The sequence below is a fragment of the Corvus hawaiiensis genome, chromosome 5 (genome assembly GCF_020740725.1).
Source record: "Corvus hawaiiensis isolate bCorHaw1 chromosome 5, bCorHaw1.pri.cur, whole genome shotgun sequence".
Lineage (NCBI taxonomy): Eukaryota > Metazoa > Chordata > Aves > Passeriformes > Corvidae > Corvus > Corvus hawaiiensis.
The window spans coordinates 51,506,016-51,531,453 of record NC_063217.1 but is presented as its reverse complement, the minus strand read 5'-3'; the positions used below and the strand labels follow the sequence as shown (position 1 = coordinate 51,531,453).

The 25,438-nt window shown below is 36.8% G+C and overlaps 1 long non-coding RNA gene across 2 annotated transcripts; it reads right to left on the bottom strand.

The window, feature by feature from the left end:
- Positions 1 to 386: 386 nt before the first annotated feature.
- Positions 387 to 24,678, bottom strand: LOC125326767. 2 transcript variants are annotated; one of them, XR_007203986.1, is made up of 3 exons: positions 24,606 to 24,678; positions 11,613 to 11,773; positions 387 to 542 (listed from the first exon to the last, which is right to left on the bottom strand). It is a non-coding gene; the product is annotated as an uncharacterized LOC125326767 (long non-coding RNA). The 2 variants fall into 2 exon arrangements; XR_007203987.1 differs by lacking the exon at positions 24,606 to 24,678 and adding an exon at positions 22,959 to 23,049.
- Positions 24,679 to 25,438: the final 760 nt, after the last annotated feature.

Sequence of the window (25,438 nt, the reverse complement as noted above, 5' to 3'; positions counted from 1 at the left end):
TACTAAACTCACTGGTTTACTAAACATTTCATATGATGCTGTGAAAAAGAGAACTGTCTAAAGAGGATGTTAGCTATTTGAAGAAAGATTGTCTCCTTTGGATTTGGCAACTAGGAATTAAGTTTAGCATTTCTGAGGAACATCACTAAAACTACCTAGTGCAACTTGAATCTCAAAAACAGGTATAAGTTAAATATTTTGGTATTGGATGTGTGTTAACCTAACTAAGAAAGAGGCATCATTTTGTCAGTATAATTTACACTAATTTAATACAGTTGAAAAGCAATTTAAATGCAATTACTTTCGTAACACAGCTGCTGGGAGGGGGCACCATTAGTGGTCCAAATTTGGTGAACTCCTCATAGTTCTCTACCTTAGTACCATAGTCTCTACTACACTCTACTGGCAGTAGAGAATGCCTTGCATCCAGAATGATGACATGTTATTGTTTGTACTCTAATACAGGTCTTGCCTGGTGTTTCACCGCCATTTGCTGCATTCTTTCAGTGGTCATAGTTTTTATCCATTTTCATGCGACTGTTCTGAAAGACAGGAGAGAGCTCAAGACTGTCAAGGAAATTTCACAGCTAAGTAAAGCTGCAAAGAAATTTACATCTCAAAAGAAAAGCTTTGGCTATATGGGAAAATCAGCAATCCAAAGATAATTTCAGCCCTTATGCAAATAAAGGGTGAAATGCCAAATGTTGTTTGAATTTTCAGTTTGTGGCAGTTACTTTATTAAGTACATGAAATCTGAATCCACTCCTGAACTTATTTCTCAAATAGTAAAATGAAGAAAATACCATACACAATGCATGCTGGGATTTAGTCATATTTTTTGTTATTTTTCATTTTTTAATAAAGTTCAGATTGCAAGGAAAATAAATGTGGACAGCAACAGTATCTTTTGCCTTATCATTAATGAATAGTACTTCGTCATGAGTTTAGAAAAGTATGCATTTTGTTCCCAGTGCCAAAAGAAGGTATTGACAATCATATTGACAATCATAATATTCATTCTTTTTCTAACACTAGCTGAAGTCCTGAAGGACGGGGATTTTGGTCTTAATTTATAAATCTTTAAAAAATAATTCTGGATTACATTGCTGTAAGAAACAAACTTTATCAAATGTTTTGTTAAAAAAAAAAAAAAAAGCTTCTGACACTGTTTGCACTGCAATATCACATTCAGAGCAACTAATTCTGACATTATTACCAGTGAGCAGTGAGTTTATCAGGCACAGCTTTCACACCCTATTTTGTATTGGCTTCTCTTTTCTGGCATAGTTAATACTTAGCAACTTTTTTTCCCCCTATGAAAAAGAACCTCTAGCAAATTTGAAAAAAAAAAACCACAGTAAACAACAATTCTTCAAATGACATTTATATGAATGTCATATATGCTGAATAACAGCATTCATTTGTGGCACAAATATGCAATAAAAATTATCATTAATAACTAATAATTTTGTTAGCTGTGTTGACTTTTAAATAACATTAGGAGAAAAGTACCAAAAGAAAATTAAAAGAGTGGCATATATATAATGTAATACTTCTGAATTCCTCAATTTCAAATAGTGAATTATGCAGCAAGGTCAAAGATTTGTATTTAACTAAAACAGAATTATATTCTCAGGCACATTTTCCTTCTCATTTAATGACTATCAGAAAAGTATTCAAAGATCCTCTTTGGTAATAAAAAACTAGGGTTTAGGATTTCACATTCAGTGCTTTACTGTACTCTGAACTGCCAGTTGTTTTATTTCTCTTTTATAATGCTGATCTCAAGCCAGAAGGTTTTTTCTCTGATTAGTAGCCACTGTAATTTCTTTGAATTCAAGTGCTTTTGCTAGAGGTACACAGACATAATAGACTACAATTTAACCCATGGCATTTTAAGATTAAAAAGTTTGAAGTTATACCCAAAACACAGTGGTAGAGTGTCATTTCAGATGTGCCTCTATGTTAGTCTCAGTATCACTGATTTCAAATTATTATACATCTGAGATAAAAACCTACTGCTCAACAAATGGCATATAACAATCTTCTCCTGATTTCCTGCCTTTTTTACACATAGGTGTCTTTCTTTGTTTGTATATTGAGATCTGACCTCTCCTTCACTATCTCTTCAGTCTTTTCTCACAGAATTCTCCTTTATGCATTTGGGGTTGGGTCTTTTTTTGTGTGTTCTCAACTTTTAATGTAATATTCTGCATATCATTTTATTTCCACTGTGCCATCAATAAGACATAATGTAAAAAAAGACACTATGTCATATTCTGTAGAGTTTTCCTTTTTTCCTGAATTTTTTCAAGTCAGAAATCATGCCTCAAACTGCTCTGCCTAATTATATCAGCCAAGTTAGGAAATTACTTAGGCTATATAGGTTACAATACAAGAAAAAAGGGGAGGTTTTTATATCATGGTATCAACACAATCAGTGCATTGTTTTCTAGTCATTAACTAATAGTGAATAAAGACTTAAACTGAGATACTAAACTGCTGCAGGGAAAGCAAGTTGCCTGTATCTTAACCTATCCTTGGATGGTATAATTTAAACTCAAATATAAGCAGCTCAGTAATCATCCTTCTTGATCAAATATACTTCTTTTCCTTGAAACAAGGAAGTCTCTGAGCCTTAAAGCACCTCAGACCTGGCACCTTCCACAACATACCTCAAAGGGAAGTGAAGCTGCAGGTCAACTTACACACTAAAAGATGTGCCTCAGGAGAGCAGCAGGGATGCAGAGAAGCACTCTTTGAACTCTGCTGTTGTAAAAGTGTCTAGAACTAAAAACTATAAAAGGTCAAGGTGTTGAAAAAGTGCGGGGAAAGTCTAATAAGAAGACTGATAGCTTATGAACAGATTATCAACTATGAAAAAAAGCAAGTCAAAAAGATCAATGACCCAAAAGAGCAAAAGCATGTCAAAATAGACAGGATGTATTGGATCTTGAGACTTTTCTAGCTCAAACTATTGAAAAGCTCTTCCTACTGATCCTTCTTAAACCCTCCCCCCCAAATTACACAGCAGTACACATAACTAACTGCAGTTACATGTTTTAAGCTTCACCAAATATATTACAAGCCATGTGAATATGCAAATATACATCAGAACAGAAGCCGTATGTGGAGAACAGCCCATGCACTAGCTGGCTCAGTTCTCTGGACTGATCTTAAGACAGTTCCTTTTTTGATGACAGAAAGCATAAAGCTATGCTACTTGCCATAAATACATGCCTTTCTGTTTCTTCCTCAAATTCTGTGCAATTTTTCTGTAAGAGACATGGAGGAGATGATATTGCTAATGAAAAATCAGTACCATGGCAAGTAAACTACCCTCCTTTAAACTACATGCTGAAAAGGTTCATTAGGAGACATTTTATCTTGTTTTTACTTAGTTCAGAATCAGTGTCTATTAAATCCAGTGATTTGCACAATGTCCCTGCTGAACAGTGCAGTCAGAACCATAAAAGAATATCATCTTTCTTATTCCATCATGATTCCACAGCAATTATAAAAATCCAAAGACTACAGTTCTACTAGTTAACATTCATGCTTGAATATCATTTAAGCAAAATTGATGAGGTTTGAATATATTAAGAACAAACCTAGTTATGTTAGAATTCTATCCCAGGAGTCTTCATAGGCTATAATCAAGCCATTAAAGAAAAATTATTGATTTCAGAAATGAACTATTCTCTTGTATTTTAAATCCCATCCCCCCCAACAAACCTAACCTGTCTGAATTCAAAAAAGCAGGTTTTAGGTGTCATTTCACCTTCATTACCAAGCATGGGGTTAAGTATTAGTTTTTTCATCAAATGTAAGAGCTGAACTTTAATTAAGAACACACATAAAACAGTAAAAAAAAAAGATTATAATTTTTCTCAGAGATAAATTACTTCTTTAAAAGCAGTTATTACAGCTTCAGTGTTGAACAGAAAATGCATAAGCTCCTCCCAAAAGGAGGAAATTTGCTGATGCGGAGATTTGTGATTACCATCATAGTCACTATTTTGGTATGTAAGACATTGCGAGAGCAAATATCTGAGTGGCAAAGCTAGAGAAGATTGCTCTTGGATATAAAAGATGAGTAGAATTTTCACTCACTGAAAACCTGCTGGGAATGGCATCTGTGCTACCACATGAATCCTGTGCTCATGGTTGCCTTACACTCTTTTCTCACTGTTGATTACCAAAGAAATTGCTTTAGGTCAGAGCAAAATAAATATAACTTGTCTACAGCAAGTGAGATGACCAAAGTATAACAAATAAATAATCCTTTTTTCTTTTCATCATCATTTCTTTTTTTATATATACCTTTGGAGCACGCTGTCCATGATACAAGACTGCCTGTGTCTCCTGTTAAGTATTGGCTGCACAGGAGTTTTAACACAAAATTTTTGCAGATGAGGCAAGTTATTAAGCAATGTAAATTTAAATTTTAAATTGATCTGAGGATCAAATTATGATGTGGTAAATGGAGTTTACTAGTTACTAGTTACCATTTACTAGTGTCGTTCCCCAGGGCTCAGTATTGGAGGTGGTCCTGTTTAGTAACTATCAATGACCTGGCGTCTTGGGGTGACCTTATGATGTGCATCCCCTATCTCTGCTCTATGCCCAGAAATTTTTTTTTTGCCTTTTCTGTGCCTTTAAACTGAGCCTGAGAGGGGGGAGAGAAAAAAAAACCCAGCAAAATTTTCAAAGCAGTTTACAGTTTGTTTTCAAGGACCCAGATACACAGACTCCTCTGCATTCTGCTTTCTGTGGTAGAGAGCAGAGGAAGCACACTGCTTGCTTTCCAGCCAGCTTTCAGCTTTCTTTTTCTCCAGAGGGAGACAGAGAGTTGAACTTTTGTTTTCCTGGGACTTCGTTTTTTCCCCTTTTCTCTCTGCTGGACTGTTTCAACATCAGAATACATTGGGAGGACTTTCCACCAAGGTCTTGGCCCTGGAGGTGGGCCCACCACAACCCAGGTCCAAGGAGGGGGAGAGAGAGATCTATGGAAGGACTCTGAAATTTTTCCCAGGTTTCTCTCCACAGCGAGAGGTTTTATTATTTAGCATTATTATCCTTTCCCTGTGTGCTTGTTAGATAAATAGTTTTTATCTCTTTCCTTCGAGGAAAATTCATTTTTTCCCGAACCTGGTGGGGGAGGGCTGGTTGCAACCTGCCTTCTGTCAGAGGATATTTTTCCTCCAAATTTGTCCAAACCGGCACACCTGGTCGAGGGGATTGAGTGCACTCTCAGTCAGTTTGCAGGCAACACCAAGGTGTGAGTGTTGGTCTACTGGATGGTAGGAAGGCTTTACAGGGAGATCTGTACAGGCTGGATTGATGAACTGAGGCCAATTGCAAGAGGTTCAAAAGGTCAAGTGACAGGTTCTGGACTTGGGTCACAACAACCCCATGCAGTGCTACACCCTGGGGGAAGAGTGGAAAGCTTCCAAGGAAGGAAAGGGACCTGGGGTGCTGGTTGACAGCAGCTGAACAAGAGCCAGTGTGTGCCCAGGTGGCCAAGAAGGCCAAAGACATCCTGGCATGTATCAACAATAATGTGGCCAGCAGGACCAGGCCAGTGACTGTCCCCATTTGCTTGACACTGGTGAGGCCATACCTCAAATCCTGTGTTCAGTTCTGGGCCCCTCACTACAAGAAAGACAGTGAGGGTTTGGTGTGTGTCCAGAAAAGGGCAACAGTGCTAGTGAAGGGTCTAGAGCACAAGTTTTATGAGGAACAGCTGAGAGAGCTGGGGTTATATAGCCTGGAGAAAAGGAGGCTCAGGGAAGACTTTATCAGTCTCTACAACCACCTAAAAGAAGGTTAGGGTGAGGTGGGTGTTGGTCTCTTCTCTAAGAAATGAGCAATAAGAGAAGAGGAAATGGCCTCAAGTTGCACCAGGGAGGTTTATATCAGATATTAAGAAAAAATCCTTCACTGAAAGTGTTACCAGGTATTGAAACAGGCTGCCCAGGGAAGTGGCTGAGTCACCATCCCTGAATATGGAGGTACGGCACTTGGGGAAATGGTGGATTTGGCTGTGTAAGGACTGGGGTTGAACTCAATGATCTTAGGATTTTTTTCCAACCTAAATGGTTCCATGATTCCATAAATGTACAGGCAAGTTTCAATATTTGGTTCATTTTTTTCATCAAAACATGCAGAACTGAACAAGATGAAAAAATGCTCAATATGATCCAAACTAATAATACTTTTTTTAATTTTTAAAAAATAATCAAGAAGTTGGAGGCTATTGTGTTAGCTTTTTCAAATGAATCATGTCAACTTTGCATGGCTGTTCATAACAAAAATGTGTCCTACTTTTGCTTTGTCTGAAAACATTATGGTCACCAGCTGAGGTGAAATACTTAGTGCTTTGGGCTGCACTAAGGATAAATCAAGTCAATATAAACTTCACCTACCTTCTTAGAAAAAAGCCAAAACTATGCAGTTCCAGGCAGTAAGTGTAATTATTTTATTCAATTTTTTGGAACTGCAGCCACTCACTTCAAACATTCAGGTTTTTAAGCAGATTTGGGGGGGAGGGGGGGTTATCTTTAACACTCAGGTTTCTGGCATCTTTCATCTCACTAGTTCTCTTTTCACACTGTAGCTTTACTACAGCTTGCATATACACTGCTTTGTTAGACTAACCCTGGCTGTGTCTGTACTGCCAAATCTCTCATCTACAGAGAGGTCTTTCAGTGCATCCTGGTATGCCTGAGCACGAATGTTAGCTAGCACTTAGTCCTTTAAATTATGCTGTAGAGGACTACACCTGGCACTTTGATCACTCCCTGCACTAGGAGTTATTTATATCTTTCAAGACATACTTCACCAGACAGCCCAGTATGGATACACACACCAGTATCACCATCCATGCCCTACTGCCAGAACAGCACAAAATGAGTGCAGCAACATTTTGCCTCTCACCTAAAACCAGAAGTTGATGGGGTGGACCCACACAGCTGCACTTATAGACCCACCAATCTCTTTGAAGTCTGCAGACAACATTCTCCTCTGCTTAGATCCCAAGTCCAGTTTTCTCAGCCACAAAATGAAATTTTCATCTGGAAATCAGCAACTCGGCCAGACTTTGGTGTGATGAGGTTCAGCCAACATCACTTGCCAGAACCATGCATATGTGCCACCTCTCTGCAGCCACATGCCTGTGGCTACTCTTCTCCCTAACCATGTGTCCCTGTATCTGAGACATCAGCCAGAACACTCTGACCATATTGGTCTCTTTGTGCTCCCACAGGACTGTGTAGCCTCAGCTGTGAGCATGTGGAAAAACACACCAAAAATCATTTTGGACTGTCCCAACACAGTCTATCTGTGACTTTGGGATGCATAAGGCAGAAGTCTGTAGTCTATACCCATTACACCCCGCTGTATTTACTATCATCCTCCACTTTCCAGCTTGACTTCTCAAGGGTGTGTCAATCACCCTACTCAAAGCCCCTTTCAGGATGGTTTGGGCATTCAGTGCAAAATTGTCTTGCTGTGAAGGATTCCTTAGAGAGACATGTGTGAGCTGCAGGTGCTCTGTGCACACTCTCACCAGAAGAGAGAACTGCCTTCCCTTGGGAAACTTGGTTCAGCTACCCACCATTACCGAGACGTGACAGCCACAGGCAGGCTCGCAGTGCTTGACAGTACACCATTTTTCAAGACTTCCTCAGGGATACTCCCTGCAGCCTGGAAATCCTAAAATAGAGTACCCCTTGTCTTCCAGCTGTTACCCAGCTCCTCTGCAGAGAGAGCTGCAAGAGCTGTTCTAACACTTTATGATCCTGAGCCTGTCGTTTTGGAAAGAGCAGGAAGAAATCCTGAAAATTAATGTTGCCAAAGATAAAAGCTTGCATTTGTTTAGGGGCTATAGGTAAACAAACATTTAAAGAAGATTTGGTGAGTACCTGTTTTTTGTCCCAAAGATGGCCAACGGTCCACCTTATTGCTACTCTTCTAAGAGGATGCCAGACCATCTTTCAGGATTAGTAACCTTGAGGGTCAGCCCAAAAGGCTTCTGGGATACCAAAAACTCATTGTCTCTCAGGATCCCATTTTATTTAGGGGGGGAAAAAAAAGGCTCTCTGTACCTGATTAATCTGGTTCTTCCATAGAAGTTCTGCTAGGAAGCAGGGAATTCAGTAGTACATGTGTTTCTGGATTGATAAACTCTGTGACCATGAGAGGTTGTTTCAGCAGCTTCTATACCTCCATATCTGCTTTATCTGCACATTTAACTGCAGATCCCTAAGTGCTCTGATATCACATTTTGACAAGGGAAGGTGCTCTACTTTGCAGTTTTAGATTGGTAAAATTGCCAACAGGTAACAACACACACCCCCTTTTCTGTTGTTCTATAATTTGACAGGAAAACAAGAGAAGGGTGAGTTGAACACTTTTCTGAATAGGCTATATAGGAAATGGCTCATCTCATATCTCCTAAACTCCATTGTAAACTATTATATAATACAGTTAATATCTGAAGGAGATGCATTTGATTTGCACAGCCCAGATTTATCTGAAAGTACATATTTCCAACAGTGAAGAGAGAACAGCAGCCCAAAAAGAATGCAAGGTAGAGAGGGATGTTTAATAATTTTCTCCTAAGTGCAAATGCCTCTGTGCATACATTACTTCAGCAGCCACTTTCCTGGAGTTGTTTACAAGAACTGTTGTTCTTAAACTACTTGCACTATCCCCTATTCTTGATGCATGGAAAAAAACCCTTATGAATTCTTTCGTATCAGTCTTCTTGGTGTATAAAATAAATTTTTTTAAGATGTTTTTCGGCTCTGCATCACCTTGTTTTTTCCCTGTTATAATATTCTTCTGCAGCTCTTCAGGTATCTTTCAACAAAATCCTGTTTACTAAAATACTTGATTGCCTCAGGATAATAGTCTTGTTTTACCACCTATAAGATATGGTACTAGAATGACCCCTTACCTTGCCTTTGCAGGGCAGATCTCTTTGCTTGCTTTGAATGAGATGGGCAGGTATAGAAGCTATAGAACCTCTGAAGTCCTACCTACCCACCTTTGTCAAGCAGCCTGAGAATCTGTATCTCAAATAACCCAATTTTTCATCAAATCCTGTTTTCTGGAAAAGTATGCATTTGCTGCTGAAAATGATGCTTCTCTTCACTAGATCCTGTTTGCCAGGCACCTTTTGGCAATGCAGTAAGTGGCTTAGAGTCAGTTTCAGCTAACAGTCACCTTCTGTAAATAACAAAACCAAACTATTTTTATTCTCAGAGACTAAGGCCAAAGACATTTTTCTGTTTAATTTTCCTTAGTGACAGTGATGCATAAGCCACATACCTCCAGGGCTATCATATGAGAAAAGGACTGTATCAACAAGTTCCTTGCAGACATCTGTAACTACAGACCTGGGGGTCTGTTTAATATGGCCTGTTTGCTCACTTTTCTGTGCAGGATTTTTCAAGTGTGTTATCTTCATTTCAACTTAATGTTCTTCTTAGTAAGCTTTAATTTATCAGGTCCACTTCTTCCTCAGCTGCACCGAGTCTGGAGTCATGCTTTTCTACCATTCTTTCATCACATTCAGACATCTCCATATTCAAGCACTTTCTTGGTAAGCCTTAACATGACCAGGAGTAGCCTGAGAGAATAGTGTCTCCTAAAAGGCACACTGAATGACTGTATGAATTCTCATACAGCCCTCAAGTGTACTAATTTTTTTATTCCTAAAGGAATCTGCTGCAAACCTGAGGGTATCACAACAACAACAAAAACCCCAAACAAACAAAAAAATAAAGACAAAACCAAAAAAAAACCCACCCCACACCAAAACAAACAAACACAAAAACCCCATGTCAGTATCAGTCTTCTCTTCTTGTTGGCACTTATCTAATTCTTATATATATATTTTTTTTTTAAATCTGCTTTTTCTAGACCCACAAAGAATGTGTCTTGCCTGACAGTTCTTCTATAGATTATTCTCAGAGCTATCCATGTTTTGGGGTTGGCTGTTTTTGGTTTGTTTGTTTTTTTTTCTCATTGGTTTGTTCAGGGATTTTTTTTCTCTGCATAAAGATAAAAAGAACTGTTTTGGGGGCATGAATCATAGCTCGACTTTAGTTTTTACAGATCCTGTGCTACACACAATTTAGAAGTTCTTTGTCCAGTGGGAGATATCCTCAAACAATTCCTCAACCATTTTGGTTTTCTTAGTCTCCAGTGAGTCCACACATATTGATACACTCTTAAATGTCTTATGTTTTTAGCCATGATGCTATTACAAAACATAACACTTTATAAAACCCTCCGGGACCTGCAAGTCCAGAAGTTGTTCCTGGCTGACACAGGCTATCGGGTACCGTTTTTTTCCTTTCACTGCAAACTTTCAAACAGGCTCAGGCAGCTAATGGGAAGATGCACCCTTTTATCCTTTTCAAGAAACATGTTAGTGTTTTGGGCTCTCTGCGAGTAGTCTAGTATCCAATTTATAATGATTACACACCCCAGAGAATACAACACATTGATGTTTACTTCACTTAGCCTGTAACTCAAGTCAAATAAGTATTTCTCTATAAAATCCACACCATCAGATAGGATTCATAGAGTTTTAGGTTCTAAAACTATAAAAATGAATTAAATCCATGGTTAATCCACTTACAATACAAACAAATCTCAAAATTCTTCCTTCATTTCTCCAAGTCCACATTCACATCTCCAGACACTTATTTAACACTTACAGTGAGGTAAGGTTTGAAACTGTAAACCACTACACAGGAGAATTAACCATGTTAACCCAGTTACTGTCATCTAAACCACTGCTATCAAACACTTTTCATCAGTTTGCTCTACATAAGAAAAAATGAGTAAGATAATGCCCTCCTTTAAAGAAACTATTTGAGCTGTTGGCCCCTCAGACTGTAGTGCTGGTATTCGGAGGCAGCCCTCATCGATACCCCATGTTACTGATGGGCTAAAACACCTGCTCAGCTCCCTCAGCAGAGACAAGCTGGATGCCACAAGCATATTGCAGGTAATGTCCATGCTAGACCTCTAGACACTGCATAAACTCGATGAGTAGCAGGAACAACTAACTTCATCCTATGAAATAACCTCCACACAAATATTTGGGGGAGGGGGGACCTCAAAATACAGCTTTCGTCTTACACAAGAACTTCATGTAACCTCAAAAATATTTGCATAGAATCTCATGTAACCTCAAGCTTGTATACACAAATGGAAAGAGATAATGTGTCAGCTTTACTCATAAAAATATGTGATTTCTAAGAAGCAATCATGTATTTTCTGAAAATCAGGAATTCTAATGCAAAAGCAGGTCTGTCTAAAGACAGAATTTTCTCTCTAGCAACAAGGCTAAATAAAACAGCCAGGCACCTGGGAACATGAAGGATAAGGAAGAATAGGTCTCTCATTTCTAAATCAGCAGCAGTGCTTGCGTTCTGCTTTAGGTAAACAACAGGAGCAGCAGTCATAATCTCTCTCTCTGGAGGAAACTGTAAAGCTCTAAGCTATTGTTTGAAGAAAGGAACTGTAAAAATTTTCTAAAAAAGGTAAGCATTTTAAGGTGGGAAAAATCTTGCCTTTTTTTTTCCACATACCTGCTTCATGAAGCTCAGGGGAAGAGTGAAGAATATTCTTGAGACTGGTCTGGCTTCCCACATCTTAGGAGTTCAGGTAGGCCTGATCCAGTCCAGGTTCAGATGTGAAACAATCTCACCCTGCAGTTGTTCCTTTGCACACACACACAACCTTCTTCCCACTGTCAGTGATAAGAAAATGGGAAATAAGTTAAGTACATGTTGCAATGCCAGGTACCTCTGCTTAGGAAATTGCAGCTGTCGTATATTCTTTCTTCTCCATGGTGCATACCAATTTGTGGGGTATGGCTGGAAAGCAAGCCTTTGAAGCCAATTATGAAGCAGGATATGCAGAGTTGACCAACAAAAGGGTGCTACTGCTGGAAAAGTTCTGTAAGTTTTGCAAGGTATCTTTGACACTCCAGGAACTTTTCTAAATACACCTGAGACAGTGACAGAAGTAGCCTTCAATATGCATTTATGAAACTGTACACACACACATATATATATTTACACCTATGTGCATGTACCATCCAAGCTCTCTTTCGATAATGCACACAGGACAGCCTATACTTTTTCTTTGTACACACATTGAGTCTTAGGTTCTGCGGAGTCAGACACTCCTGTAGATTTTTGAAAATGCCAAAGAACCCTGCCAGTCAGATTTTCTCACCCACAATGAAACTAGAGTATCAGCCAAGGTTAAAACAGTTAGTTTCAAATACACATGAATATATAACCACACTTAATTTGTCATTAAATAAACAAAATGCATGTTTTTATCTATATATCTACAGGCATGTTCACACCATTTACACAGCAGTAAAAAATAGAAACTATATTAATTATGTCATCTTATTAATTATTGTTGTCCTCCTGGCAATGGTAAAAGACAACTTGCTCATTCTCCCTCCTCTGTTTCTGGCTCTCTGTCTTAATAAGGCATTTCTGAGACATGTCTGGACCCCAGAGGGAAAGGATATTTACTGGAACATGGGAATTCATCTTGTTGAGAGTATCTCAGTAACTATGGTGGATTCATGTACCAAAATGTCATTTCATGAGGAACCACTGTTCTACAATGTATGTGGATGTCAGCTGGATGTTATTTCAGTATGGTATTGTCGCTATTCTGTCCTGCCTAGGTAAAATGGAATAATACTGTTTTTATCCTTTAGCTTGTTATTTCAAAGTATAAATTCTCAGTGGGGAACAATAAACCACAAATTAGATGGCTTTCTGTGCCTGAGCTTAAATGGTGAAAGACAGGTTAGAGATGCATTGTGGATATACGAGTAAATTAGATAGTATTTGCCACAAAAAGGACTGGATGAGTAAAATTGTTAGAGTTGGCCCTAAATCTGTAAGTGTGCTCCAGATGCTCTTATCAAATATTCCAGACACACAAACAAAAAAAAAAGTTTCACTTTTTTCCCTTTTATTTAGTTTTTTTAAAAGAGAGTCACAGAGTTTGAAAGTCACATTTCCAACAAGAAACAAAAATAAATTCAGCAACAACCCCTGTCACATGGTCAAGACCTTTCCTGAACATTCCAGATTAAAATAGCCTTGAGATTTAAGTGTGTTATTCTATGCTGATGAAAGTCAACCTCTTTAGATGTCAAATGAAAAGAGCCATGGGGTAATTACTATTCTAAGATGGAGAATAAGAAAAATGAAGAAAAATAAAACCAAAAGAAAAAAAAGTCCAAACCAACAAAAATATTTTGGAAGGAAAAAAAAGTATTATAATCACAATAGCCAACCAAGTTCAGTTTTCCATCTGCCATACATTCTTTCAAAATGAAATAAAACCTGCTGAGTTCATCAAAGTAGAAAGTGCCCTACTGCTACAGCCTCCAGATCACTATGAATCTAATCACTGGGAAACAAAAGACGAATGCAATGAATTACCTGGGAAAGGGATAACTGGTTTTCATTTCTTTTACTCCTTACAGCATCTTAATCTGAATAAAGTATCACAGAACCCTGGCTGAGCCTAAGATTGGAAGGAAATGTGTATAATGCATAGTTTAGAGAGTCAGGCTCAGCTGTTAACAGCCAAGATAATTGAACACCAAGGAGAAAGATGATGAAGATGAAATATGTAGTAGTAGTGGTGCAGAGTCAAGAAGGATGATTGCAGTGTTAGACTCCACAGATGATAAGATGATTTGTTACAACTTTAAAACTGTTTCTTAATGCATGCTGGAGCTTTTATAGATCTTTGGATGGACTGTAATGTTTGCTATCTTTTTGTTCTCACAAGAATTACAGGGATCCTTGTTTACAAGAGGCTCTGCTTATTTCACCCTTTTCAAAGGTTGGGGACAAAGCCCTCTTTCAGTGGAATAAAGAAAAGTATTAACTGCAAGTAAAATAAACTCTCAAATATTGTAGTTAATACAATTGCATGAAGTTGCACAGTTCCATCTAGTGGTCAAAAATTACTACATAGAAGAAACAAATACAGCACCTAACCATAGTCCCAACAGATCTGCAAATGATATTATCTGTTTAAGCATTGTACCAATATTCTCATGGATTCCAGCCCAACTATATTTTATTGTAGGATAACCTATTGCAGAGCCATATACAGTGAATGCTCCCTGTCCACAGCTAATTCCAGTGAAAACAGATACAATAGCATCTCGAAACTGGACTCATCTAAAGAAAGTGAGCTATCATTGATTTCATTTTGCAGCTCACTCTGCTTCCTAAGAATATTTTCTTGTAGTAAATATCACTCTCTAATGGTATTCTGCAAAGTGGCAGCTGATGGTAGCATCATAAACAGCACTTTACAGACATTGTGGATTATATTACTATTGACACAGTCTTAAACCCAAGCAGAATTCCATTTTTAATGCAATTGCAAGATCTCTTTCGCAGTCTCCAAATCAGTATTTCAAGGAAGGCTGAGTCCTGCTGCTAGAGATGTGCATGTTTTTTATTGCCACCATATGCCATATTTATCTATGGTATTTGTTGAAAATTGACAGAAAATTGTTTTAAAGAAGCTCAGAAGCACCCTTCTTATCAAGCTAGTAAGTAAGCTAATCCGTAAGAGCATTCACGGTTTACAATGTTAAAAGGCTGCTCTTTTGGAGACAAAATCCCTGATTGTTGTGATACAGCTGGATTTCAATCAAGGCATAATGTGTGAATTGTACCACTTCGATAGAGAATGTGAGCAGCCAAAAAATTATGAGGCACTGTTATTTTTCTCTTTAGGAAAAGTTTAGGAAAAAGCATGGTAATTGTGTAAGTGGTGAAACGCACAACATGGGTGGGATGAGAGTAATACCTTTTTCTCAGAGAGTTGATAAAAGCGCTGCAATTGATGTCATAATTTCTGTTAAGGAGAAGGGCCACATGTCCACCACAGAGGCAACAATGTCCAAGGACACTAGAAGGGCAAAGGACTAGAAAGTGCTCTTAGGTATGAAAGTGGACTACACACCAAAGCATGCTGTTACAATTTTGCCAAAGAAAGGTTACATGACTTACCGCCTGAGTGACATTGCCCACTGCACAGACAGGAGGCCCTGCACATTTTCTCAGTTTAAATCCCATTCATCCACTCTGGAAAATGAGACTGTATTTACCTTTTTAGTTCTACAAATCCATGTATTACCTGAAAAATATCCTTGTCATCCATTCTGTGTTGTATGCACACATTGTCCAAGTAAAAAATTCTGCATTCTTTTTAAAGGCTTATAAGAAATTTCATTGCAAGTAAACCTGATTCCTTTACAATATTCCATACCTCTTCAGCCCTAATGCACTGCATTATTACATTGTCCAGACGAGTTACAGCCAGTTTGCAAGAGGTCGGTTCCCACACCTGAGCTAGGAGGCGTCAATATGTGGGAAGCACAGTGTTTAAAACTGCCCAATTTATCTAACTTTCTCTGACATTTCAGGGCAAGCTTGACTAAAATTTTACTCAGTTTTATTCAGAATAAAAATGTCAGTAACCCACCTGGGGAAAAAAATATATTCTGCTGCATTAAAAAATCCAGATATGTGTGAAAGCATACATATGTCAGTTGCACACAAACAATAGGAGACTTGCATATTGCAGGATGATAAAAGCTGGCACATGTGCTGGGAAAAAGTCCTGACCTCCTCCTGTACAGTTCTGTATTGCACTAATGTATTCTCCCTATGTTTATGGGAACAGGGCTGATTGCAAGTGGGTTTTAAGGGCATAATTAGATGCAGGTGCCAAAGAGGTCTCAAGATTAGAAATGAACTTGCTTAAATGCAAGTTGAAGTTAGTGGGCAACAGCTCATCATTGGACATCTGGCTTAGAATATAGTCTGTCTTTTTCACTTCACTGCTTGCATAGTCAAACCTTTCCTGGCAAATCTGCCTCACAGAGTGAAACCCAATGCTGTATAAAATGTGAGGTAAAACAACAGAGTCTACCCATTATAAGGATTAGGTCATGGTATTTATATCTATTATAATTGAAACTTAATATAACTAGAGTTAAATGAGTGCTACAATTAAAGGAATAAAAAGTTACCTGCTTGTTGAAGTTCTTTGAAATTTTACACAAACAAAGGAAATGGAAAATCCTCCCAGCTGTCAAGTAATCAGCAGAAAATATCTGCTCAAGCCATTAGAGTGAAAAATAGAAAATGAAAAACTTGGTACAAAAGAACCCATATTATACACATTTCAGTGCTATCTGTTACCAGGGTAAGTGAAAACAGAATAAGGATCAGTTTACAAGCAAGTCCTTTATCTATCACAACAACCTAAACCACAAGATCTTACCAGGCAGTTTGCAGTCCTGATTTTGGCATGGCAAAAAGATAGAATTGCAAAGACAATTGCAAATATCTCTGATTCTGAAGTACTGCATAAGGCAAGAGCTGGGAGGGAAGGATCAGAGTGACTTAATATTTTAACTTTCCCTTAGTCCTTCTTCCTCTGAGTATCTCCTGTGATAGCTATTTATATCTGGGATGGAGTTTGGAGAATAAAGGAAGGACTTCCTCTTTGAGCAGCGAGGGGATGGCCAGTGCTGCAGAAAGTGGACAGAAGGCAAAATAGCAGTTTTTCTTCTTAGGTCACTAGCTTGGAGGCCACACAGGCTATTTAAAAGACTGACATCAGCAGCAGAGCTCTTTGAGATCAGGAACTCAAGATGGTTATCCTTAGCTAATTGCTCCCTACGCATCACCACAAGCAAGATAGCTTTTCATTACATCCACTGTAGTTCTGTGGTTAAATGCCACAGCTAAGACCTTTATTTGTCATAGTATTACTGTTTCCTCCTCTCTGTCTTTAACATCCATCCTCTTCTGACCTGTTCTTTCTCTCACTTTGCTTTTTATAGATGCATAAGATTTAGGCTAGGAGCGATTTCTGCAACCAATATGTATTTCAGAATATATTAGATGGGTGTGGGTCACCACAGAATTACTTGGTCTTACATTGTTACGGTTTTTTTTTCTCCAGAACTCCTGTGAGACTTGATACTTACCGGAAGGTTTCTGTTCTTTACATACATATTTTATGATATCTCTAAATCATACTGTTCATTTTACAAGTAGAAAATATGAGCATTTCCTGTCTATTACAAAACCTCAAGTACCTCCTAAGAGTTCAGGTATTGAAAGGAAAACAGAAATGCTTGCATACTGTATTTTCTTAAAAATGAGAATGTGTGAGCCTTTATTTAATCCTTAGTGCCTTATTGGCACTGTAGCATTTATTTTGAATTGTCTGGCATATAGCTTCCCAAAGCAGTAAAAAAAAAATCTTCATAAGTGGCTCTTTATTGAGGTGTTTTCATTATAGATGCTACTGCAGTTTAGACTTGAATGTATAAATGAACTTAGGTGAATAGGTAGTCTTGCTGACCCTTAGAAAGTTTGGGTAAATCCAATCTAAACAACTATAAGTAACAACTGGCTAATGTCTATCACATTTATTTTTGGCATTCACAAGGACTAGATGAATGATAACTGTCTGCTGAAGCTGCTGTTGTTTAAGCTATTTGCATTCCATCTCATTTCTTCCCTTAAATACCATTTTCCTTTTTAATTCTTCTCACCTTTCTGTTTCGTTAGTGATGACCTCAATAAGTCTTTGGAAGCACAAACTTATCCCAGCTACCCTTTAAAGACATAAAGTACATTTCTGTCACATAAATAACTAACTATATGGTGGAATTTATTGTCGCAGACATCCTTGGCTTCCAGAGGGTCAGAATCATTAATAATAATAATAATTATTATTATTAAAATGAACATTTTTATGAAAAAAAAGATAAAGCTTATAAAACAAAAGCATTTGGAGGGAATATTAAATCTCATGCCTAAAGGCATAAACAAACCTCTAACTGATCGGTTGAAGAAAGAAACTTTTCCCTCAGGGCAGATTTTATAATTGCTTAGCACATGTCTTCTCCCAGCTTTCTCTAAAACACATTATGGCACTGAGAGTCACTGCTAAAAATAGAATAGTAGAGTAGATGGAGGGCTGGATTGGTTTTGTAATGACATTTCTTATATCCCACATCATTTTAATGCTGTTTTCATTTAGTTACTCAGTCTCAGAATATACTGAACAGATTCTAAGATGACCCTTTTCTCAGCTATATTTTTTTCTATTTTATATTTGCTACATAGTTTATGCAAAGTTAACTTCAGCAGACTCTCTGCAGTACTTACAGCCTCAGCTACGTCTTTCACCTCATGGCCTCATTCACACATTCTGTTTTCAGGCTACTAGAGTTCTGTTTTGTTTTTTCTGTCAGTCTTCTGTCCTTTCTGGCTTGGTTTCTGTCTTTCTTGTGGCTTTTCAAGTCTTACTGAGAGCTTTTTTTCTGAACAAAAATAGTTGGTATACTATTCTGCTTTACTAAGAAAAAAAAAGAAAAAAAACAGAATATAAATTACTAAAATTAGTAGAGGATCCTGGTTTTCCTTCTAGGAGCTTGATTTTCATCATACCACTTTTTTTTACAGTAATGGACTCTTTTAATCCATACCAAATTGATAAAAAATTAATTTTTAGCTGATACAGATTAAGTCTATAACACTGTAGTCACCAGTTAAACTATAAGGAAACGGCTTCTCAAGAGTTCTGTCCCAAGATCTGTAGGGTGAAAAAACAGGGCAGTGTAGCCAAAATAAATATATTTACAGGCTGAACTGGATGGTCTAGTTCTGGTAAAAGTCTTTTATTCTTATGAATTTATGTTCTAGTTTACAAAATTGAATTTGTCTCTAGAAAATACAGCAGTGAACAATGTAAATTGACCCACATAAGTAAGTGAATTTTTTTCCTTTAGGGATATCAATTTTACATGCATTTTTTTACCCAGGTGTGAATCAACTACTTAGTTTTTGTATCATAAATTATGCAGCTTACATAAATATGACTTATATCAGTACACATGCAAATAAACTGACAGACTATGAACCTTGTATAAATTCTACAAATATGATTTACTGTACCTCATAACCAGTTACAGATTTTAGCTTTCATAAGTAAAAATTTGTTCCAGCATTTTCTTTAAGTTACCATCTCAAGACTTTCAGTACTCATGTGACGATCCAGTTAGTAGGTGCCAAAACACATGTTATAATAAACATACCCTTTTTGTTTCCATGTCTGTTTAATCTGTCAGTGATTCTGGATATCAACCAGATGTTCACAGGCTTCTTAGTGTTTTATATGATCTTCTGAAGTGGACATTGTTCAGCAGTTAATCTTGCTTACAAGGTTCCCTTTAAACATTACACACATAGAGTTTACTACCAAAGTGTCCCCCCATATTTTATTCTGTCCATGATTTGGTGCAACTAAATGTGCACAGAACTGAACAAAAGTGGTGATGTTGGCATTCTGTCTGTGATTATATTTAGTTGAATGGGTGCTGTGAATATTAAACCCCCCATACAAACAAGAACAAGAAGTATGAAGGAGCTAGCCCGAGGAATCCAGTAATAAAGTAGTTTAAAGATAAATTGAGTGAGAATGTGGGACTTAGATTTTGAGAATGAATTCTCTATTCATCTCTAGAATACATGGATGTATTCCTTTTATTCAAAGTAATGGGAAATTATGATTAAATCTTAAAGGACTCAGATCAGAGACTCATGGAGAATAAGTGTTCCTCTAGTTCAGAAACTTAGCCAGATATTCTTTGCACTTAAAATATGGTTGTATGAAAAATTGCTTTTTTGGTGCAGTAGCTTAAAAAAAAATCACCTCAGATCATATCAGGATTAATAATTTCTGAATCTTTCCCTGATTTTTTCGTTTCTAACTCAGCTGTAGGCAAATCAATGGAATAAAGGGTTGAGAGTCACAACATTACTGGAAGGAGAATGGCTGTCACAGGACCTCAAGAGTTAGTCCATGCAAAGGGGAAGTTTCTGAGTCCAGGCTTTCACAAATGCAGGGCACTCAGAGGAAGACTATGTTCTGAGTCCCTTCTTATGACATTACACCAATAATTAAAATGGCTCTAGAATCCTCATCTCTTAATGAATGTCCTAATCATGAAATCAGACATGAGCCTCTCTCAGGTTTCTGTACTGTGCATTCTTTCACCCTTATCAAGCTCACTCAGCCCCAGACAGAAACTCCAATGAATATTTGTTAGTGTGGAGCTGGGACCCAAGTACCCAGCAGCGCTGAGCTCGTGCACCTGGACAGCAACTACAGTGCAAGCTCAGCTCTGCGTTGGGCTTGCTCATGGGTCTTCTTGGCTCAGAGCAGAAACAGAACAGGAGACTGTAGAAATAACTTGTCTTGTTTCTGTTCTAGATGCAAACCTTTATTGAAAATGGAACAGGCTTGCCCTTAAAATCTGTTCCAAATATTTTTATTTGTTCTTCCCCATTCACAAGACCTTTATGGGCCAAGACCTTTGAACATTCATACGACAACTATTTGAAATCTTTCTCTTGTGTAGGCAATTGTGCTTGTCCCAGTCCTCTCAGACATCTTCCATTTAAATTTTTCCACCCATACCCATTTTTCCATCCCAAAAAGGGATGTCTTTGTTCTGTCAAATTCTGATTCATCTTAGTCTCATCCCTGTCAACTGTACCATGAAATTCAAGGAGAAAACTCAAGTTTTTACAATAAAAACCCAAGAGGCAGGAGGAAATAAACCTTCTCTAAGAATTCTTTTATTCTTCTACTTTAATTGTTATATATAACCAAAAATTATTGTTCCTCAAATTAAACATAATTATTCTAATGACTTCTTTTACTGAATATATCAACATTTCTGCTGTAACTCTGCCTTTTAAGTCAATAATCTCAATGCTTGAACAATTTACTGTATGTTGTTTTCCTATAGTTCACAGCTAGGGAAATTAATTTAATACTGTTCAGACTCAAAGCAAATGTTTGACTAAATGCAATTAGTTTACTGATACATGAACAAACCCAGGACAGGATTTAATTACATTTACAGAAATTTAATCTAATGAATCAGGTTGATTTTTTTCTAGTATTTAATGGACCTTACCAGGATCAGTAAAACTAAATCACCTAAAATACAAAAGCAATTTCTTCTACACTCCTCTTTGAAGGAGCAACCTGTATAACTAATAAATAGCTATATACAGTTTGTACAATCATATGAAGGGAATCTTTCTTCTTTTTTTTTTTTTTTCCCCTTCTTTTTCTGTGTTCTAAATTATAATCAAGACTGGCTTCTCTGTAACAACATTAATGTGTTTGCAGAAAATAGCTGCGTAATGGGCACATTAAGGGTAGATTTGCCACATTGACTTCCTAATTTGGTGTTCTGTCTTCAACTCAGTAGTCAGTACTGAGTGTAGAAAAAGAATCACAAGATTTATTAGTACTGGATAAGAACATGATAATTTCTTAAGAGAGTATTTCTTTAAAAATATTTGCCTTACTTTCTTGAATCATAGGGAATTATTTCCAGTCTATCCAGAAAGTAAAACCATGCTTAACTTTACCACACAAACATGTTAACATCTTCTCCCACAGTAATTTTGTAGTTTTAATAATATCTCATGGCAAGGAATGCATAATTCTAATACTCTATCGAGAAATCAGATAGTTTCTGGAGCTACAGAAATATGGAAGGCTTCTTTTGTTCCTGTACAACTGGCTAAATACGTTGCCAAATTTGTATTGCCCACAGCATTCATTAATAATAAACCATGGCTATCCTATGCTCTTTTACTGGTCCCATGTCTACAGCTTTTTTTCTGAGACCTTTTGATGTTTCTAGATATTTTCTTTCTGCCTTAGATGTATGACTCTCTGTATTAGTTTCTCAGACTATAGTCTTTCACCTATAGTGTTTTGACTCAAGCAACTTTATGAACTCCAATATTAAGTAGTTTATATTATTAAAAATTCTTTATTTCTGTCCTGATTTTGTAACCTCATTGAAATAGGAAAAAAACCTCAGTCCTGTACAAATCCTATTCCTAGTCCTAAAGACTTTTTCAAGTTTACATATAACATTTTCATAAGAAACTTGCATTATGATAAATGAAAACTCAAGATTCACTTTTTGTTTCTATAAGGAATTGCTATAACAATTAGAAGCAGAAATGTAGTATTTTGAGGATTTAGAAAAATATTTTGTTTTTAAAAGTTTTTTAAAATGTGAATGCAGTACAAAAATATTTCTAACAAAGAGGTTTCAGAATTGTTTTTTTCTAATCAGGTTTCAAACTATTAAACTGCCTAGGAGGTAATAGAGTCTAGAGGGTAATTCCTTCAATTAGGATATGTTACAAGTCTTTCATTTTTATAATATTAATTGCAAAATCATACATTGCTAAAGCAAACAAGCATTGCTAGGCTTGAATCTTATTTACACAACATTAATGGAAAAATTACCAAGGCCTTATAAAACTTCTATTCAATTCTTCACTTTGAGAAGAAAGGTGAATGTTATATTTCCAGTACCCAGCAATTTTGCTTTCACTCAAATGCACATTGCCTATGTTCTCACATGAATAACATAATCATTTTATTTATCAAACTTGATCTTTTCAGCAATCTGTTGTATTTTAGAGGTAAAATAAATTCAAATGCCGTATCTGTTTCCTAGATTATTTAATCTAGCAAAAAAAGATTGATCATAAGAAGAAACTATTCCCAATGTAGTGAGCTAGTGCAAACCATTTATGACCTAATAATTGCTTAGAAGTTTTTCCATTTTATAGCTCTTTTCCTCCTAGATTGTCATCCAGGCTAGGTGCCATTCGTTCTCTCTAAGGCAAGTTAAACCCAGAGTTATGACTAAAGGGAATGTGGGTTTAGTTCATGGAGCTCAAATTTAGGCACAGAGACTACTCAGAATTAACAACAGCAAAAGAATTGTTACATACCTGAGAAACACTTTTGCAACCATTTATACACTTATGTAGAACTATTCTAATGTTATTCTGATTTCTTCTTTCTTTTGGTTTATTTCAAGGCACTGTTGCATTCTCAGTGAAGCTTTGTTCTGCAAGCAGTTAGAAGGGCAAGAAGTAGATATTTTGAAAGATTTGTGGCATAATCAAACAGGAAACTTAGGGGAGAAAATGGATAAAATAATCTGAAAGTGTCCTGGATAAGTGAAAGGGAAAAAAAGAAAAAGAAATTGTAGGATATTTGGTATACTTGCACATATACAAATATCCATACAACTATCTTTGTATATACGCAGTCACACATAAAGAAATACAGTCACACAGGCAGAAATATATACAGATGTTTCCAGAGAATGACAGAAAAATTATGCAGCTTGATGGGCTTTTCATCCTTGCCACTTTGAGATTCTGTATCACTGCCTCAATTGCAATAATATTACTATATTTTAGCGTATACGTCATAGGCATAACAGGATTCTCAGTGCTTTAAAAAAAGAGTTCATTCAGAGTTATACTTTTTCTTATGCAGGCAAAAATAACAGAGATGAGATTTTATAGACATTTACTTTCAGTGCTATTTCCTGAGGAAAAAGCTTCTTGGTTCAAAACTGTGATTGGTTTTACTTATAAATAAAATCACAAAAGTGATCACTATAATAGTAACAACACATTCTTTACTTGTTGTTTTAGAATACAAAAATCTAAGGAATATTGGGACTTCAGCAGCTAAGCTCCTGAAGATCTGAGTATCTGCGAAAGACTACAAAAAAAGAAAAGAAAGGTCTATAAAACAAATGCCTTGATAAGAGTTATGCAAATTCTGATAGCTGCATGGATAACAGTTATCATGCACCACCAAGTCCAAAGCAGCTGTATAGAATACATTGACAGCACATGCTGATTGACTAAAAACAGTCTTAATCAGAAATATTCATCAGTTGTGGATATATGTGCACTTCTACACTGCTAACCACACTAAGTATGGATTAACACCAACTCCAAAACTATGTGAAATGTTTATCCGTGAAGAAGAACTAAATATGAAAAGCTGTGCTGATGAAATGGTGGGAGACACAAAGGTTTGCAGGGAAGAGACAGGAATTGCCAAAGAATCCACACTGGTCTTGGTAAGGAGCACAGAGGAAAGGGCAGATGGAGCCAAACCAGCATGATCCATCCTACTACTGAGCACATGTGGAGGAGGTAGAACATTCACCAAGTGAAAAAGCTGTAGAAAAAGATCTTATATGTGGGCACAGAGAATGGCAAGTGGGCAAACACAGGAAACAGAGAGAGAAAAGTCATTTTTTAGTCTTCACAGGAAGATCAAATAAAAACTCTTACAACTAGCTTCAGCCTAAATGCTGCACAGACAGAAATTCCTCAAGACAAATTAACTTACATGAATTAAAATAATGATGATCAGGATCTCTGCCCTTTTACCTGCTAAGTGCAGGGCCTCATCCTGAATTCTTCTGTATCAAAGTGTTCAAAAAACTGTATAAAAGAATGATTAACTTTAGTGAAATTACTGTTCATTAACCCCTTTTGACATGAGAAAATAAAACACTTTAGAGAACCGATACTGAAATTAAAGTTAATTGAAACTTATAGACATACCTCCTTGAAAATATTTTCTCTTATATCAGCAGACACCTCTTATTCTAGCTGTCAGATTCGTCTTCAGCCGGCTTTTTCTCTGTGTAAATATGAAACCGAGAAATATAAAACAAGGAGTTGTTAAACATTTTCTTTTTGTGACCATAGCAACCTTCCACGATAACAGCATATTTCCTTGGAAAATAGAATTACAGTGATCTGTGTTACTGATTCTAAATAGCAGTCATTCAATTAAATAGTCTTATTTAAGTCAAAGAGATTACTTTTGTAAGAATCTAATTCTGGTAAATATATACTTTTATGTTTTATATGCTTTATACCAGAAGCACCATCTTAAATTCAGACCCTCTTAAAATGATACAAGATTTTATAGTCATGAAATGGAAAAAAAAACCAGCATAAAAGTTAATGAAAATTACAAAGAGCTAATGCATTGAATCTTGACCCTTTCATGCCAATTAGCTGAAAAAAACTTCAGGGGAAAACTGGTTCCCTTTTGCTGAAATGTGACAAATTCACGAATGCACTCCTTAGTTTAGGGGAAAAGCAATAAGATCAGTGTGGTCGTACATTATTTAATTAAGTTAATTAACAGGCAATTCTAATAAATACGTAGAAATATAACTGAAATATAGAACTAAGATGGGAAAGCCATTTTTCAAAATCCCAAACTGCACTGTTAGGTCACAAATCTATTCACAGCTAAGGAATGCAGACTTCAAACCAATATATCTAACTCCTGATGATTATTTATGTGTGACATCAATGTGATTTAGACACCCAAATCCTACAACCATTCTGAACATACCAGCCTGAATTACAAGCTTTTGGAG